The sequence below is a fragment of the Cyprinus carpio genome, chromosome A21 (genome assembly GCF_018340385.1).
Source record: "Cyprinus carpio isolate SPL01 chromosome A21, ASM1834038v1, whole genome shotgun sequence".
Taxonomy (NCBI): domain Eukaryota; kingdom Metazoa; phylum Chordata; class Actinopteri; order Cypriniformes; family Cyprinidae; genus Cyprinus; species Cyprinus carpio.
In genome coordinates, this window is record NC_056592.1 from 25,071,061 (window position 1) to 25,087,662 (window position 16,602).

General features: G+C 35.1%; 1 pseudogene across 1 annotated transcript in view; it reads left to right on the forward strand.

Annotated features, from left to right (window-relative positions):
- The window catches only part of LOC109065007, a 29,901-nt pseudogene extending 13,634 nt beyond the window's left edge, over nucleotides 1-16,267 (forward strand). Inside the window, exons 4-8 of the transcript XR_006153076.1 lie at nucleotides 2,754-3,031; nucleotides 6,569-6,713; nucleotides 8,194-8,324; nucleotides 10,529-10,686; nucleotides 14,673-16,267. The product of XR_006153076.1 is annotated as a glucocorticoid receptor-like (transcript). The remainder of the gene's footprint in view (nucleotides 1-2,753; nucleotides 3,032-6,568; nucleotides 6,714-8,193; nucleotides 8,325-10,528; nucleotides 10,687-14,672) is intronic.
- The last annotated feature ends 335 nt before the right edge of the window (nucleotides 16,268-16,602 follow it).

Below are 16,602 nucleotides of genomic sequence, written 5' to 3' on the forward strand. Positions count from 1 at the left end.
ACTGATTTTACAGATCACTTTGCTTTTTCCGTATGCACAATTTTTCAATTCACACCCTTAAGTAGGTGGTGGAAACATAGTGAGACCAAGGACTGTGTGTAAAGATTTTTCCTTCATGCACAAAAGATGAAGGAAGGTATTAAAATAGCCTAAAGCTTTAAGAACATGCAGCAGTGCTTCTTTGACAGTGTGCTGATGTACTTCACAGTTATTGGACAGAGCTCATCCATCTCTGTGCAAGGCTTTAAAATTGTGGATGATTTATTTGCGTGAAGCACCAAACAGGAAAAAAAAAGAAAAAAAAAAGACCTTGATGCAGTAGCTGCAAACTAAATCTGGGGTTCTACCAGAGAGGCTTTTAGTTGCCATAGAAACATTTATGGCAGAAAATTAAAAAAAATGAGACAGAATGACATTGTGTTTGATGGTAAGCTCTCAATCAGCAGAACGGCTGAGTGATTTTACGAGAGAAAACCTTCAAGGCATTCACACATCAAAACACAGAGGCATATGTAACCCAGATCATTCATACTTACAGGTAGTAATTTGTTGTTTATATGGCTGTAACATGAATAGTAATATTAATAATAGAATAGCAATGTAAAATGTATTTATTTTAATATGAATCAGAAAAATATAAATGTGTGTGTGTGTGTGTGTGTGTGTGTGAGTGTGTGTATAATGACATGGGGGTAAGTGAATAATGACCAAATATTCATTTTTGCGGTGGAGTAACCCTTTAAGTGAGAGGTTACGTGTCCGTGTTGTGAATTAGCAATCCTTGATTTCCAATCCACACCTGGAAACAGAGCAGAATATAATGTTTTGGCAATCTGGTAGGACAGATGACAGACATTACCTTTGAGGGTGTTTTTTTTTTTTTTTTTTTTTGAGATTTCTCTGGAATCTTATTTTCTGATATCTGGCTCTAGATTTCTAATAGATAATGCTGTCCCCTTCCCCACTCACTGTAGCTGTTGCGAAACATGCGTTACACGTACATGTATCTGTAAGCTTCATTTATATAGTGTCTGGGCTGAAAATTCAAAAGATTCTCACAAAGAAAGGACACTGGAATATTACTTTAAGAAATCAGTATGAGTGGGAATATACCTTATACAAGGCGTGCTCAAATTTCTGCCTCATCATTGTTTTACGATCATAATAATATTGAGGAAGTAATAGCAGCCTTACTCAGTACTTGCATGAATTCCAGTAAATGAGTAGAAAGCAAATCCTATGAGCGTTGAGTCACTTTGGAAGAACATTGTCTTTAATATAGAACATTAGATCTTCTGGTTTTTTTTTTTATTTAAAATAAAAAAGGGCTTCTTGATTAATGATGTAATGATGCCCTGTTTTTGTTGTTCCGGACATTTATATTAAAGGGGTCATGAAATGCAGTTTCAGATTTTTAGGTTAGTTTATGAAGCTTGCAAAGTTTTTTGCACCGAATAACCTCTCGCAGAAACAGAAATAAACGCCCACAGCTGTGATTGGCTAACTTCATTGCACTATATCCACGCGTCCTTCATAACATGGTGTGTGTTTTGATACTTGAGATGGCAAGTGCTGTGATAGAGCCATCTATGTTTGAGCCCGAGTCAGATCCTGATTTAAAATCCAGCTGTTTCTGAAGCAATGAAAAAAAAAGAAGTATCTTTTCAACTGGGGAGTTAATTTTGAGTTCTGAAGCTTGCAGTATGTTTTTATTGTAGAGTAACCTCTTACACGCAAAAACATCAAGAACATTTTGATTCTTCATTTCATGACCTTTTTTTAAAAAATAGATGCAGTTCATACATACTAGAACTTAAATACATCTTCTCTATGATGAACATGTTCTGACTTTAAATCGTACCTAAATATAACAAATAATATTTTTGCGGTCCAATATGTACAGTTTGGTGTAACTGTCAAGATATTTTCTTTTTCTTCATTATTATTATTATTATTATTAATATTTGTCACAGGTGAGTCAGGGAAACAAGGACAAGGCGAGTCGGGTTTAAATGCAGCGTTAAATTTATTAAATCAAAAATAAAGAAGGTAATCTAAGGAGAAATAACCAGAAATGCAGGAGAAGACTCAGTAAACTAATTAAAAGACAAAGAGCTGAACTGAAAGAGGGCTAGACGTAGACAACTGATGATGGGTAAAACAAGGCACAGATGTGACACAATAAATGATTAAATATGGTAACAGGAACAACGTGATACAAAATAGAAGTCCAAAAAACAGAACGTAACCATAACAATATTATCTTATTATAATATTATAAACCTTTATGTTAAAGCATGACGATAGTACAGCTTTCTATTAAAGCTGCTTTGAAACAATGTGAATTGTGAAAAGTGCTATACAAATAATGAGACTTTTTAGAATTAGATAAATTAGTGTACAGGAATATGCGACTTGAAAGTTTTTCACTCTTGCAATTTTGCGCTTTTTTTGCCAGATGCAAGCATCTTACGACTTGGCACATAGGCTTTATCTAGATTTTTCAAAAGATTTCCTTTCTATTCATCTTTGATATCCTAGTCACTGACTTGTTTACAAAACTGGTGCAGCAAAAGTAGCTATGCGAATATAAGATTGTATCAGGATACAAAAGATAAAAATGTATTTAGTCATCGATTAGTCATGCAAGAATCGAGTAGCTATTCACTGTTACACCTTTGATTTCAACATTCAGATGAAATTACTGTTCATTGAAGTCTAAATAATCACATTTTCTCCCCTTCGTTTTTTAGCTCGAAAAAACAAGAAACTGATGATGCGATTACGGTCATCGTCCTCAAGTGAGCAGGCCCCAGCTCTGCCTGAAGAGCGCATGTGTTCGCTGGTGCCCAAAGCCATGCCCAGCTGGTGCCCACCATGCTGTCCCTGCTCAAAGCCATTGAGCCTGAGATCATTTACGCGGGTTACGACAGCACCATCCCGGACACCTCCACCCGCATCATGACCACACTTAACCGTCTGGGAGGCCGTCAGGTCATCTCTGCAGTCAAGTGGGCTAAAGCCCTTCCTGGTGAGCCCTCAGTATTCGCTAAAATACAGTTAATCATTACTCAACCATTTATTTTGTTTTGTTTTGTTTTGTTTTAATCATTATTTACCATTCATCCCTTTGAAGCTGCTTTGATACCATCTGTATGGTTTAAAATGCTATATAAATAAAGGTGACTTTTGTTCTTTGTTTTGATTTTATTTTATTTTGTGTTTTTTGTTTTGTTTTGATTTTATTTTGATTTTGTTTTTTTTTGTTTTTGTTTTTTTGTTTTCTCCCTTATTGTATTCCCTTTTTCTTCCACTTGAAAAGGTACTATGTTGGCAGAATGTCATTGTGGATGTGTGCAGTCATCTTAAATGTGTACTTATAGGGTCAAATGTGCCAATCACTAGTTCGTCAGCAGAGAGAGACTGAAAAGTTGTAGAACGAATCCATTATGCTAGAGATCTAATGAGCATCTGCGGGCAGGCTGACATCATGTCTGGCCAGGGGATTGAAAAAATCCCTCCATGGTAGGGCTGGCCGGTATGACCGTATGTATCGTTACCACGGTATAAAGTGTCTATTGTTAGAGATTTTGGTAACACTTTACAATTAGGTTCCATTAGTTAATGTTAGTTGATGTATTAACTAACATGAACAATGAACACTGCATTTATACAGTATTTATCAATCTTTGTTAATGTTAGTTAATGAAAATACAGTTGTTCGTTCATGTTAAATCACAGTGCATTAACTAGGCTAATGTAAACAAGCACAACTTCTGATTTTAATAATGCATTACTAAATGTTGAAGTTAACATTAACTAAGATTAATTAATGCTTTAGAAGTACTGTTTATTCTTAGTTCCTTAACTAAAGTAGTTAACTAATGTTAACTAACGAACGTTATTGTAAAGTGTTAACAAGATTTTGCTATATTGTTTATTTCCTGGTATCCAAATATATCTGCATAGCACAGTACTTCTTAAAAGTTATTTATACCTAAGAGTGACAAAGGGACATGCATAAATGAGAAAATAAAGAGTATGACGTGCTTGATGTAAAAAAGCAATATGAAGTGAAAAATATGCAGTGCTTGCACTGACTGACACATAGCCGAAGTGCTCGCACCAAGCAGCTACCTTCCGGTCTCTCTCTTGAAACCAACACAAAAGTGACTTAAACTGCAATTCATCAACTGGCCGCAAAAAGGGAGTCATTCCCATAGACCTCCCATGTTAAAATGCCCAACTTTACAGCAGAATAAAAGTTGTTTTGGTCTATATAGATATATATATATATTTTTAATTATATTAAGCTTTAAAGTTCTGCATAATTAAGGGTGTGGCCACTTGAGTGACAGGTGGATTCCCACTGCTGTCACCACCCTCTAGCTAGGTGGGTGTGGTTTCAGCAACCAGTCACCTCAGCTCCACCCACGTCCCGCCTCTTTGCCCATTTTCGATTATCGTAGCAAATCCTATGAACGTTGAGTCACTTTGAAGAACCTTGTCTTTAATATAGAACATTAGAACTAGAAAAAGGGCTTCTTGGTTAATGATGTAATGATGCTCTTGTTTTTGTTGTTCTGACATTTATATTAAAGGGGTCATGAAATGCAGTTTCAGATTTTTAGGTTAGATAATGAAGACTGCAAAGTTTTTTGCACCAAATAACCTCTCGCAGAAACAGAAATAAACGCCCACAGCTGTGATTGGTTAACTTCATTGCACTATATCCACACCTACTTCATAACATGGTGTGTGTTTTGATTCTTGAGATGGCAAGCGCTGTGATAGAGCCATCTATGTTTGAGTATGTCGAGAGTGACGCACTGCCAAGATGGCGACGGCTGGCTCCGCCTACTTTAGGCTTCAAAAATGCTCTTCAGAAACCTACGGGGGACGTTTTTATACAGTCTATGGCTCGCACAGACAGCATGCGATCGTGAATTCAGATCTCTTTTGTGTCTTATTGTGCTTGAATGGTCAAATACGCACACAGTAATTTCAAAATGCCCATCGTGTGAAGTATTCATGTAATCACAGTCAGTTATGTGTAGGGTTGCAAAGGGGTGGACAATTTACTGGAAATTTTCCACCTTTTTGCAACCCTAGTTATGTGTTAAATAAATGTTAACAGTTGGGAGAAAACCGGATGGGTTTCAGTAAATTGGATCTGTGCAGTCGGTCTTAATGGGACAGCAGCCTAATTTACCTGCTGCTGTCTGTCATTGATGTTAATCGAACAACAAAAGACAGAGAAAATAACACACTGTGTATGACTGAATTACTTTTGAATTCATATTTGATTCATACAATTAACACTATGCAGTGTCTTAGTTATACACTTGATTATTACATTTTTGTAGCATTTATTACTACATGTTAAATAAACCCACAGTAGCTGAAAGACTTAAGTTTAACTTTATTTAATTTTTTTCTATTGTGTTTGCTTCTCTGGTCTTTTTTATTTTTGTGTTATTTTTATCTATTTTATTTTTATTTATTTGAATAAAAATATCTATATCAAGATATAGCATTATTGTGAAATAAAATTTCTCATACCATGAAATAAGATTTTGGTCATTTCGCCCACCCCTACTCCATAGATTTGAAAAGAATTCATTGTCAGAGAAAAGGAAATGAGCTGCTTTGCTCACCTGCTCGTGACTGCGTAGATCTGTAGCCCAGCGTGGGATAGTTTTCGAACCCAACATGTGTTTTGTTTTGTTCAAATGTAAGGGCTACTAGCTTAGGACGAACACTGTGGACCTCACCAGCCAATGGCGTGAGAAAAGCAGCACATGATTTTCTAATCGCTGCAAGCTTTTTTTTTTCTCTTCTCTGCTCTGGTTGTGTGTCATAGGCCTACTGGGCAAAATACTTGTGGAAGAGGATTACGTAAGCACCACACGCTTGAGCAAACTCGTTCCTGTGCGCTGTACATCCTCTTTAAATAGGCAACATTATAATGTAGCCAGCATTCTGACAACACAAGTAATGGCGTTCAGAGATTTGAAAACATGACAGGCATGTGAAAGTTAAATGTTAAAGTGTTTGCTCTCGGTTTTCTTATGTAACGAATATATCTGGTTCTAATGACTAATTCATTTAATTGAATCTGACATTTTATGTAACAGTGGTTTCATGAACGATTTACACAAATTTGTTCTGGTCCAGTGTCTCTGCAAGGTTTCGATGCCAGGAAAGATGATTATGATTATTCAACAAAAAAAATAAAAGAAATAAATAAATGCATAAGCCAAAGGTTGGTTTTGATTTTAGTGACATCAAAATCATGTCAAAAATCAAAACAGAGAGATGTCATTATGATGTTGCACCAGAGGGTTCTGAAGCTACAGCAATCATATAATATTATAATACTAAATCTCAAAAACAAAAAGTGTAATTAAAACCATTTTGCATTTTAAGGCACGACCTAAATGATGGTTCTTCAAGGATTCTTTGCAGCTCTTTGGTTCAGCAGAGATTTGTCTTCATATTATGAACTTTTGTACTGTAGGTCTCTTGAGATGGTGTTTTTTAAGAGTTATTGTCTGTATCACATTAGGCTTCAGAAACCTGCACCTGGATGACCAGATGACGCTGTTGCAGTGCTCCTGGCTCTTCCTCATGTCCTTCGGCTTGGGCTGGAGATCCTACCAGCAGTGTAACGGAGGCATGCTGTGTTTCGCTCCAGACCTCGTCATCAATGAGTGAGCCCACCTTTACTACCCACAGCTGGAATGTTTTGGCTTTCAGTGACACATTATGTGGTTTTCAAGATCGTATCTGGTCATAGTCAAATGTCACGTAAACTAAAGCCAGTCATATGGCATTCATTCAAAACCCAAAGTGTCCTTTTCTAAGAATGGAAAAATGAATCAATAGTGTGGTATGTTAAATTTAAATTAAATTAAAAATTAAATTTATGCATTTAGCAGACCCTTTTATCCAAAGCGACTTACAGTGCATTTAGGCTATCAATTTTTACCTATCATGTGTTCCCGCGGAATCGAACCCGCAACCTTGCGCTTGTTAACACAATGCTCTACCACTTGAGCTACAGGAGCACATGTTAGTGTATCATCTTTTATTTTACATTGCTAATGTTAATTAACATGGTATGTGATAACATTATAAAATACTAATTTGAATTACCTGCAGATTTAATTCCTTAAAGCTTTTGGCTACACCTCTTATGTCAAATATCTTTCCCCATTGACTATCAGAAGTATCAGTATATTAAAAAAACACTTTTTGATTTAAGATGGATAATCCCCAGATCTTTAATATAAGTGAATGTATTATATTTAATATTATATTTATTATAAATACAGTTTAATCCAAAATTATATGTATAATAATTAATGATGATGTATTATTATATTTAATTTAATGTAATTTAATATAGTATATTCAGTATTTATATTATATTTAGTATATAATATTTAACGCTAGTGAATTTACAATTCACATTACTAAAATAGCATCTAAGCTCCAACAATTTTTAAAATTGTGTATAATATTTAAAAATATATTATACTACTATATATTTCACAATCAGTTAAATTATGCATACATATTATAAGTCTGTTACAAATGTAAATATCTTAAGAATACCAAACAATGGACAAAATGCATTTTTACCATTTCTGAAGGAAAAGTGTGAATTGCACAAGATTTTCCATCTTATCTGCTGTTATGTATTGCATGCAGTGTTATGTGAGAAATGACCGCTTGTGGGTGTTGGTACATCTAATGCGTAACTAGGAAATGTATATACTCCAATTTTCAGTCATATACATAAAGTATGCTTACAGACTACAGTTTGCTCATGACACATCACATACTCTTTTCTGTCAATATATCCTCCATCGTCAAGAAATACAGTTAAACCTGACATTTGACATTGTGTTTTGCACCATTGCTTTAGAAAAGGCGTCTTTCAAACAAACTGAAATTGAAAACACGATACGGCAAAGTGCCTTTATACAATTACAAAATGCTGTGATTTAATTAACTAAGTAGTTGTAATTTGTCATGCAATCAGCAAACAGTTTTTCATGTCATGGGCATGCTGCTTTATGTCAATGTCAACAATAATTTTGTCAAATGTTCAAGTTACTTCTATCAGCCATGATGTTTTCTGTGAAATTCTCGCAGAATGTGAATGTCTCTGTGTGTGTGTTAAAGGGAGAGGATGAAACTACCCTACATGAATGACCAGTGTAGCCAGATGCTGAAGATCACCAGTGAGCTGGTCAGGCTGCAGGTGTCCTACGACGAGTATCTCTGCATGAAAGTGCTCCTCCTCCTCAGCACAGGTATCAGCACGCATCAGAATTCAGAAGTGTGTTGCATACAGGAAGTGTACATGTACAGTGACCTCAAAAAGTATGTCAAGTGGGATTTATTTTAAAGAAGACAGCACAGATATTTCACATGATAAAATAAAAATAAAACAAATAAATAATGGGTAACACTTTATTACTACTATTACTATGGTAGCATATTACTAGCATACTGGCTGTTTATTAGTACTTATAAAGCACATATTAATGCTTTATTGTACATGACCATATTGTAGATCCCTTGTTCCTAAACCACACCTAAACTTAACAACTACCTCACTGTTAATAATGAATATGTTTTTAATAATAATGAGTTTTTTGAGGCAAAAGTTATGGTTAATAATGAGAATTGGACCTTAATATAAAGTGTGACTAAATAGTGTATTTGGACACTTTGTTGACGTTAGTGGAACATGTTCATAATTAATGTGATGAACTTCACCTGTGGTTATGTTGTGCACTTGAGGGACACTTATGCATACCTTCATTTTAATATGGGACTTCAGTGTCCAAATACTTTTTGGAGCCACTGACCAATGCTATAAATGACTTATGTGAATTTTCAGCATAATTATTCCAGTCTTCAGTGTCACATGATCCTTCAGAAATCAGTAGTGCTCAAGAAACATTTCTTACATGTTGAAAATATTGTTTTCTGCGTCATATTTTTGTGGAAACCAAGATACACTATTATGCAAAAGTTTGATATAAGTATAAAAAAAAAATGAAATCAATACTTTTATTGAGGCAGGGGTGCCATTGATCAAAAGAGACTTTAAAGACATTTATAATATTACAAAATTTGATATTTATATGAAATAAATGCTGTTCACTGAACTTTCTATTCATCAATTTTTAGCACCAAAAAAAAACATTTTTAACATTTAAAGTAATGAGAGCTGTTATTAATAATTAAATAACTATAATAGCTGATAATAATTGAGCATATTAGAATGATTTTTGAACGATCATGTGACACTGAAGACTTGAATAATTGCTGCAAATTCAGCTTTAAATTGAATTTTAAAATAAAATAAATTTAAAACATGTCTTTTAAATTGCAATATAAATGCAGTCTTGGTGAACATAGGATACTTTTACTTTTTGTTAAAAACATTAAAACTTTTTTACTGTTTATTCCCTTAAATGAAATTAAAGATATGTTTTGTGTTGTTTTTGTGCATCTACTCTCACTTTTGAAAGTGGACTGCCTCGGCACACCAGAGCTCATGGATCAGAGAATGCTGCAAAACCAATGAAAATGGTGTAAAAAAAAAAAAAATTGAGGAAAAATGTGAAAATGTGGAGGAGAAACACACAAACACTCTCATAACCATCCACTGCGCTTTTACAAAACAGGCTATTTGTTTTTCAAAGTTTTTCACATCCTCAAAGCAGATCTTCACGGCATTTTGGAATTACCGCGATTACAAAATAGTCCCCTTGGAATTATAAAGTTCTATCTGCATTCCGAGTAGTTTTGAGATATTGAGCTTCAAAGTTTTTGTGTTCTATTTGACTGTGTAGATAGAACCTTATTGTTTTTTAAATAAGAAGTCCCCTAATGTACACAACATTAAAAAATCTATCACATAATGTAAATACGTTGACACAGAATAAGAATACGTGAATAACTCAATTTTGACAAAAATGTCAGATAGAACCTTATAATTCCAAGGGGCCAAATTGTCAACTTGAATATCTACACGTTTTCATACTCATCGGTTATTTGTTTCTATGACGACGCTTACAAACGCAAAATATATCCATTTGCTCAGTCTTGTTAATGACAACAAATGACTTAATTGACCTCCATGTGCTTTCGCAAAACATTTAAGACAAAATAAAGCACGTCAGCGAGTACAATGTCAAATAGAAATGTGTCCAGATGTTGAAGCCACTGCTATTTTGATGTCAAGACAGTCAAGTATGACCTTTCATAAAGCTTGAAGAGTCAGTAACTTCTGATTAGAACAATTCTGAGATCAGCTGATCTGTGAAATGCTCTTTCAGAGCTTTCTCCTGTGTGAAAGCCTTTTTTAGTATTTGCATGTGGCATTTGTTTCATTCTGACTCTTTAATGAGATACAGAATTTGTTTCTCCTTGGAATATTTTCTTGATTAAACGGCAATAATGTAAAGTAAACGTCTCATCCTGACCCCATCTGTTTCCACAGTACCAAAGGACGGCCTTAAAAGCCAAGCTGTGTTTGATGAAATCCGCATGTCGTACATCAAGGAGCTGGGCAAAGCCATTGTTAAACGCGAGGAGAACTCCAGCCAGAACTGGCAGAGGTTCTACCAGCTCACTAAGCTTTTGGACTCAATGCAGGAGGTAAGGGGGCATCTCTTACAATCAGCAAACACAAAAAAGACACGTTACTGGCAGATGGTTTTATTGCATCTACAAGAGAGAATAACACGCCTGGCCACGTACGTACTTTATGCAAGTACATAAATGTTTGGGCAGCATATTGCGTTCATCGTGCATTGTGTTAAGGCAGAGTGCCCAGTCCTGTTCCTGGAGATCTACCTTCCTGCAGAGTTCAGTTCCAACCCTGATCTAACACATTTGCCTGTAATTCTCAAGCGTTCCTGAAGATCTTCACTCGCTGGTTCAGATGTGTTTGATTGGGGCTGGAGCTCCAGAAACAGGTTTGGACTGCGTTAAGGAATACATTCAAGTGCATCGTCATTGCCGTAACAAACAGTGCTGCATAGTATCTGATTACATCATCTGGATTATGTAACCAGATTCCAAAAAAATTAAGTACTTATAATTAGATTATATTACATTTTAAAGTGTTCGTTATCTGATTACATTTACTTTTTCTTATAGAGTACATGATTACATATTATTTACACAATGACAGTAAATTCTTCAAAACGCCTTAAAAGGATACTCCACCCCAAAATGATAATTTTATCATTAATCACTTACCCCCATGTTGTTCCAAACCCGTAAAAGCTTCGTTTGCCTTTGGAACACAATTTAAGATATTTTGGATGAAAACCGGGAGGCTTGTGACTGTCCCATAGACTGCCAAGTAAATTACACTGTCAAGGTCCAGAAAAGTATGAAAGACATTGTCAGAATAGTCCATCTGCCATCAGTGATTCAACCGTAACTTTATGAAGCAACGAGAATACTTTTTGTACACGCATCAGCGTAGTGCCATTTTGGAGAACATCCACTGAACGCAAGCAGCCACGCTGCATGCATGCGCTGTTTTCCTTCAAATCAAAGTGTAAATACACTTAGAAAACGTATCCTTGTGTCGTGGCTGACACAGAAGAGCATACTCAGTTTGCGTTCAGCATGTGTTCTCCAAAATGGCGCTACGGTGATGCGGAGAGAGATAGAGGAGACAGATTGTTGAATAAAGTCGTTATTTTTGTTTTCTTCGTGTACAAAAAGTATTCTCGTTGCTTAATAAAATTCTGATTGAATCACTGATGGCAGATGAACTATTCTGACGATGTCTTTCATACTTTTCTGGACCTTGACAGTGTAATTTACTCTGCAGTTAATCGGACAGTCACAAGCCTCCCGGTTTTCATCCAAAATATCTTAAATTGTGTTCTGAAGGCAAACAAAGCTTTTACGGGTTTGTAACAACATGGGGGTAAGTTATTAATGACAACATTTTCATTTTGGGATGGAGTATCCCTTTAATTCTTCTATTTTCTCTTAAAATGTCCTTTCTAAAAAATCCTACTGTTTATATACATTTGGAAAGTCTTCCAGTTTTATGCAACTGCAGCTACAAGTCAGGGACTATTATTACACACACACACCAAAAAAATGGAAAGGTCACACATTTAGTTCAATTTCACATTTGATGATTTAATAAATGATTAGTTTTTCATTCCCTTACAAACCCCCAGTTCGGGAAACCTCAGTGTAATGTAATGTTTAATGCACTTGTTTGTCGATAACAAAGAATTGAAGATATATTTATTTAGGTCAAAATTAATCTAAAAGTATTTAAAAAGTACATCGGATTCTCTTGAAAACAGTTGCTCTGCCATAGTTGACCTTAAAGAGAAAACTGAAAACTTTTTTTTTTTTTTTTTGAAAGAGGGTCTTAGACTTATATGTGTGTACTTCTTACAAATGTAATTGTTGTATTTATGTTGGTTTTGAAAATCATTTATACCATGTTTCAAACAATAAATAAATAAATAAATAAATAAATAATCCTTATACGTTGAATACTAGGTTTTTTTTTTTTTTTTTGGCAGGTGACAGTATCTTCAATGACCAGTATAAAGCACACATATATATATATATATATATATATATATATGATATCACTGTTTAAAGATATTAAATAACACAACCAAGTTTATATACATTTATAAATAACGCAGTTAAATTTGTTTGTGTTAAAAATGTGAATAAAAAATAAAATATTTAATAGGCATTTTAAGACATGCATTTTTTTGTGATTAACTTTTTATTATTTTTTGAACACAAAAAAAACAAAAAAAAAACAAACAATCATAACATACATAAATTTAATTACCATAGCGTTTTGCCTTTTTATTAGGCAGAACTGTTAAACAAAGACAGTAAACTAATGAAGATGGATAACGTGTGCTGGGGTCTCCCGCTTTTTTATAAAGTTACTTACCAGCCAAAAAAAAGTATCGACCGATGTCGATAATTAAAAATGGCAAATATTTGCAGATATATCAGCTATGGTGATATATCGTCTGATCATTACTTGTGAATGTGCACGCATTAGGTTTAGAGCTGAAACAACTAATCGATTTAATCGATTAAAATCGATTATTAAAATAGTTGTCAACTAATTTAGTAATCGATTCGTTGCTAAATAATTTTTATTTGCCCTTGTAAGCGGCTCATTTCGTGCATATTTTAAATCTGCTGCGGTGACCAAAGTGTGGCAGTAATGAGCCACCGGAGGTTTTACATCAGCCAGTACAGCAGGAGAAGCAGCGAATAGCCAATAGCTGGCCTCGTTTTATGTCACGTGCTTCCCGTTATACAGCGTCTCTCTGCTGCATTCAGCGTGATGGGTGAGGCAGGCGGCAGTGGAGTAAGCTCGAGTAAGAAAAAGAAAAAAAAGCGGAAGATAAAACTAATCGGACGAGGTCATCCAAAGTGTGGGAGCAAAAAGGAGAGCAAGCCAAACCGTTAAGCCCTGAACATTTGGACATGTTGACCCTTTTTGCACTGCAATGCAAAGTTTTTCTCAAATAATGAGTGAATAGTGTTCTGCCTCATTTCCCACAGGTAGTCGAATTCCTGTCAGTTCAGGCATAAGCTGTTTTGTTAACATTTTATCGCTTTATTACATTTTTGAATTTTGCACTGTTATGAGGACAACTACATATTTAAATCCGATGAAAATCACAGTGCAAAGACTTTTCTTGAAATAGATTCTGCAGTACAATGTTGTTTGCAAATGTTAAGTCGTAAAAGCTGATAACATTGCTTTTTAACAATTAACATTTAAAGCTTTGTCGTTTTACAGTTCATAATTCAGTCTTGCAGCCTAATTATGACTGACTGAGAGAGGTTAATGTTTAAATGTATTTGAAATGCACTTTTTTCTAAGTATCCACTGCTCTTTTTCACACAGCAGGTTTTTTGTGTGTGTCCAATTTTTTTTCCTGACAACCTTCTGATGGATTTTAACTTTAAATTTTACTTTAAAATGTGAGTTCCATTCAGGTTTCATGCCATTGGCACTTTATTGGAAGGATTGTTTACAATTTCACAGCAGAAGCTATAAAGCTGTTTACAGGAAAAAAATAATAAAATGCAATTTACTGCAATTTTAATTCTGTTTTATTCTTATTCTTTGTGATAATATGTTCTGAAAGATTCCTTAATAAGCTTTGTTCGGGATGTTAAACTACTTTAGGAGCCCTAAGGACCTGCCATGGTGAAAACATTATTTGAAATCTCCTTGTGAAATTTGCTAGAGTATGTATGGGTCAGTGTTTTGATTGCAGAAGAGTTTTGACAAAGGATAACTAAACATATAAAAAAACACAACTCCAGGTATGTTTTTGATGAGGATATGACAATGCAAAATGGTTAAAAAATCTCTAAAAAGTCTATGTTGAATGATAATAGACCCTTTGTTAATAATTTACTTGGGGAAAAAAAAGTAAATGGGCAAAACTAAAATATAAGTACATAAACCGATTCATCGATTAATCGTAAAAATAATCGACCGATTAATCGATTATCAAAATAATCGTTAGTTGCAGCCCTAATTAGGTTGCGTTGTAGGCATCATGCAGTTTGTAAAAGCCCTATTGAAATGTTACTTTTCTCCACAGATGGTGGAGGGGCTTCTCAACTTCTGTTTCTACACATTTGTGAATAAATCTCTGAGCGTGGAGTTTCCTGAGATGCTGGCGGAGATCATCAGCCATCAGCTACCAAAATTTAAAGACGGGAGTGTCAAGCCTCTTCTGTTCCATCAGAAATGACTGCCTTAAGATCATAACAATGCCTTAAACGCCACTCTTTTATTACCAGCGCTAGTCCAGCCTGCCCGTTTTCCCCCAAACATCTGAATGAATTGAGGGATACAGTCGCTTTTGCTTGATTCTCAGAGGAAAGAGGTGACTTGCACTCTTCAGAAATGTTCATGGAGCAGGTGTACTTGGAGCAGACAGAATATGACTTTTAGTGATATTTTCTCTCTCTCTCTTTTTTTTTTTTTTTTTGCATGTACACTGCTGAAATGTTTACAAAGGTATATCAAAAAAGGGAAATGTGCCTTTTTTGCGCTTTGCGAATCGATTTCGAACATTTCTCAGGCTAACGCAATGACTTTGCATTCAGAATTTCTGTTGATGATTCACATTCATCACGTCCGTCTCTGCCCGTGTCTAAACCTGCCGCGGTGGTTCTCTGGAAGTGGCAGCTCCAAATTCTGAAGCAGCCCATGAAACATAAGACCATATTATGCTGTTTTTTTAAATCTCATCGAATCTCCAAGCCTGGAGCACCATGGAAAACCACAAGATAATTTGATTCAAATCAAAATCTGTTCCATGACTGACATTAAATACTGAGTTGTTTCTCTGTTTTTTTGAATAGGTTCCACTGAAATATAATTTGTAGGGATGGATAGGTCTCCCAAAAAACTCTTCCCCAAATTCTTCCACTGTTTATTCACTCTCATGTTGTTCCAAACCCGTAGAACACAAAAGTCTTGTAAAAGTGGCTCATCTGTGACTCATTCTCTGTGTTCCAATCTTATGAATTCATACGATAGCATGGTGTGATGAGCAAACCCAAATCAAAGTCATTATTCACTGAAAATGTCTCCCTTAGTGAGCTGTTGAGAACCAGATCAGTCTGGTTCATTTAGACATTTTATGATCAACTGATTTAATGTGAAAATCTGACTCGAAAAACAACACATTTATGAATCAGACATTTTCGTCAGTCCTCATTGTTTATCACTACTTTGGGGGGGGGAAAAGTCCAGGATTTAATATATATATATATATATAAATAAAAGAAAACTATTGTTAGAGAGGGTTTTTTTTTATGTTGATTATTTGCTCAGGTTCACATAAAAATGGCCATTTTTACTTGTAAGCATTTGGATATAAAAGAGAGAGAGGTGATGGTAAGTCATGTGATCTGTGAATGAGTTCAGGGTTAATTTGTCAGATTTCCATCCATTCTGGTCATATTGAGATTAGCATATCCCAGCATTCCCCTGCTGTGTGTTCATGTCATTCAGTCAGTGTTTGTGCTTGTTTGAAGCTGCACATCTGCCAACATCTCAGACTTCTTCTTCTTCTTTTTCTTTTTTCTGTCATCCTTGAAAACCGTTTTTAATTTAAATGTTTTTTTTTTGGAATGCTCTCTGCATATTCTAAATCCGGTAACCCATATGAGGCCCACAAGTTTTGACCCACTTTTCTTGTCTTTGTCTTTGATGTATCCCTGTGGTGCCAAGCCACAGATGTACTCTTTTTGTGGTAACATCAGAACAAAAGGAACATTTGTTGCATGTGTTTGCTTGTCGTTATGTGTCAACTGACATTCATGTCTGCGCTTCAGGGTTTTTGCACCAGATATGCTTGATTACCAGTGTAAAGGAATAATTCATCTGGAAATGAAAATTGTTTCATTATTTGCTCTCCAACATGTTGGTCCAAACTTATATGTGACCCTGGAGCACAAAAGCAGTCTTAAGTCGCTGGGGTATATTTGTAGCAAAAGCCAAAAAAAAAAAAAAAAAAA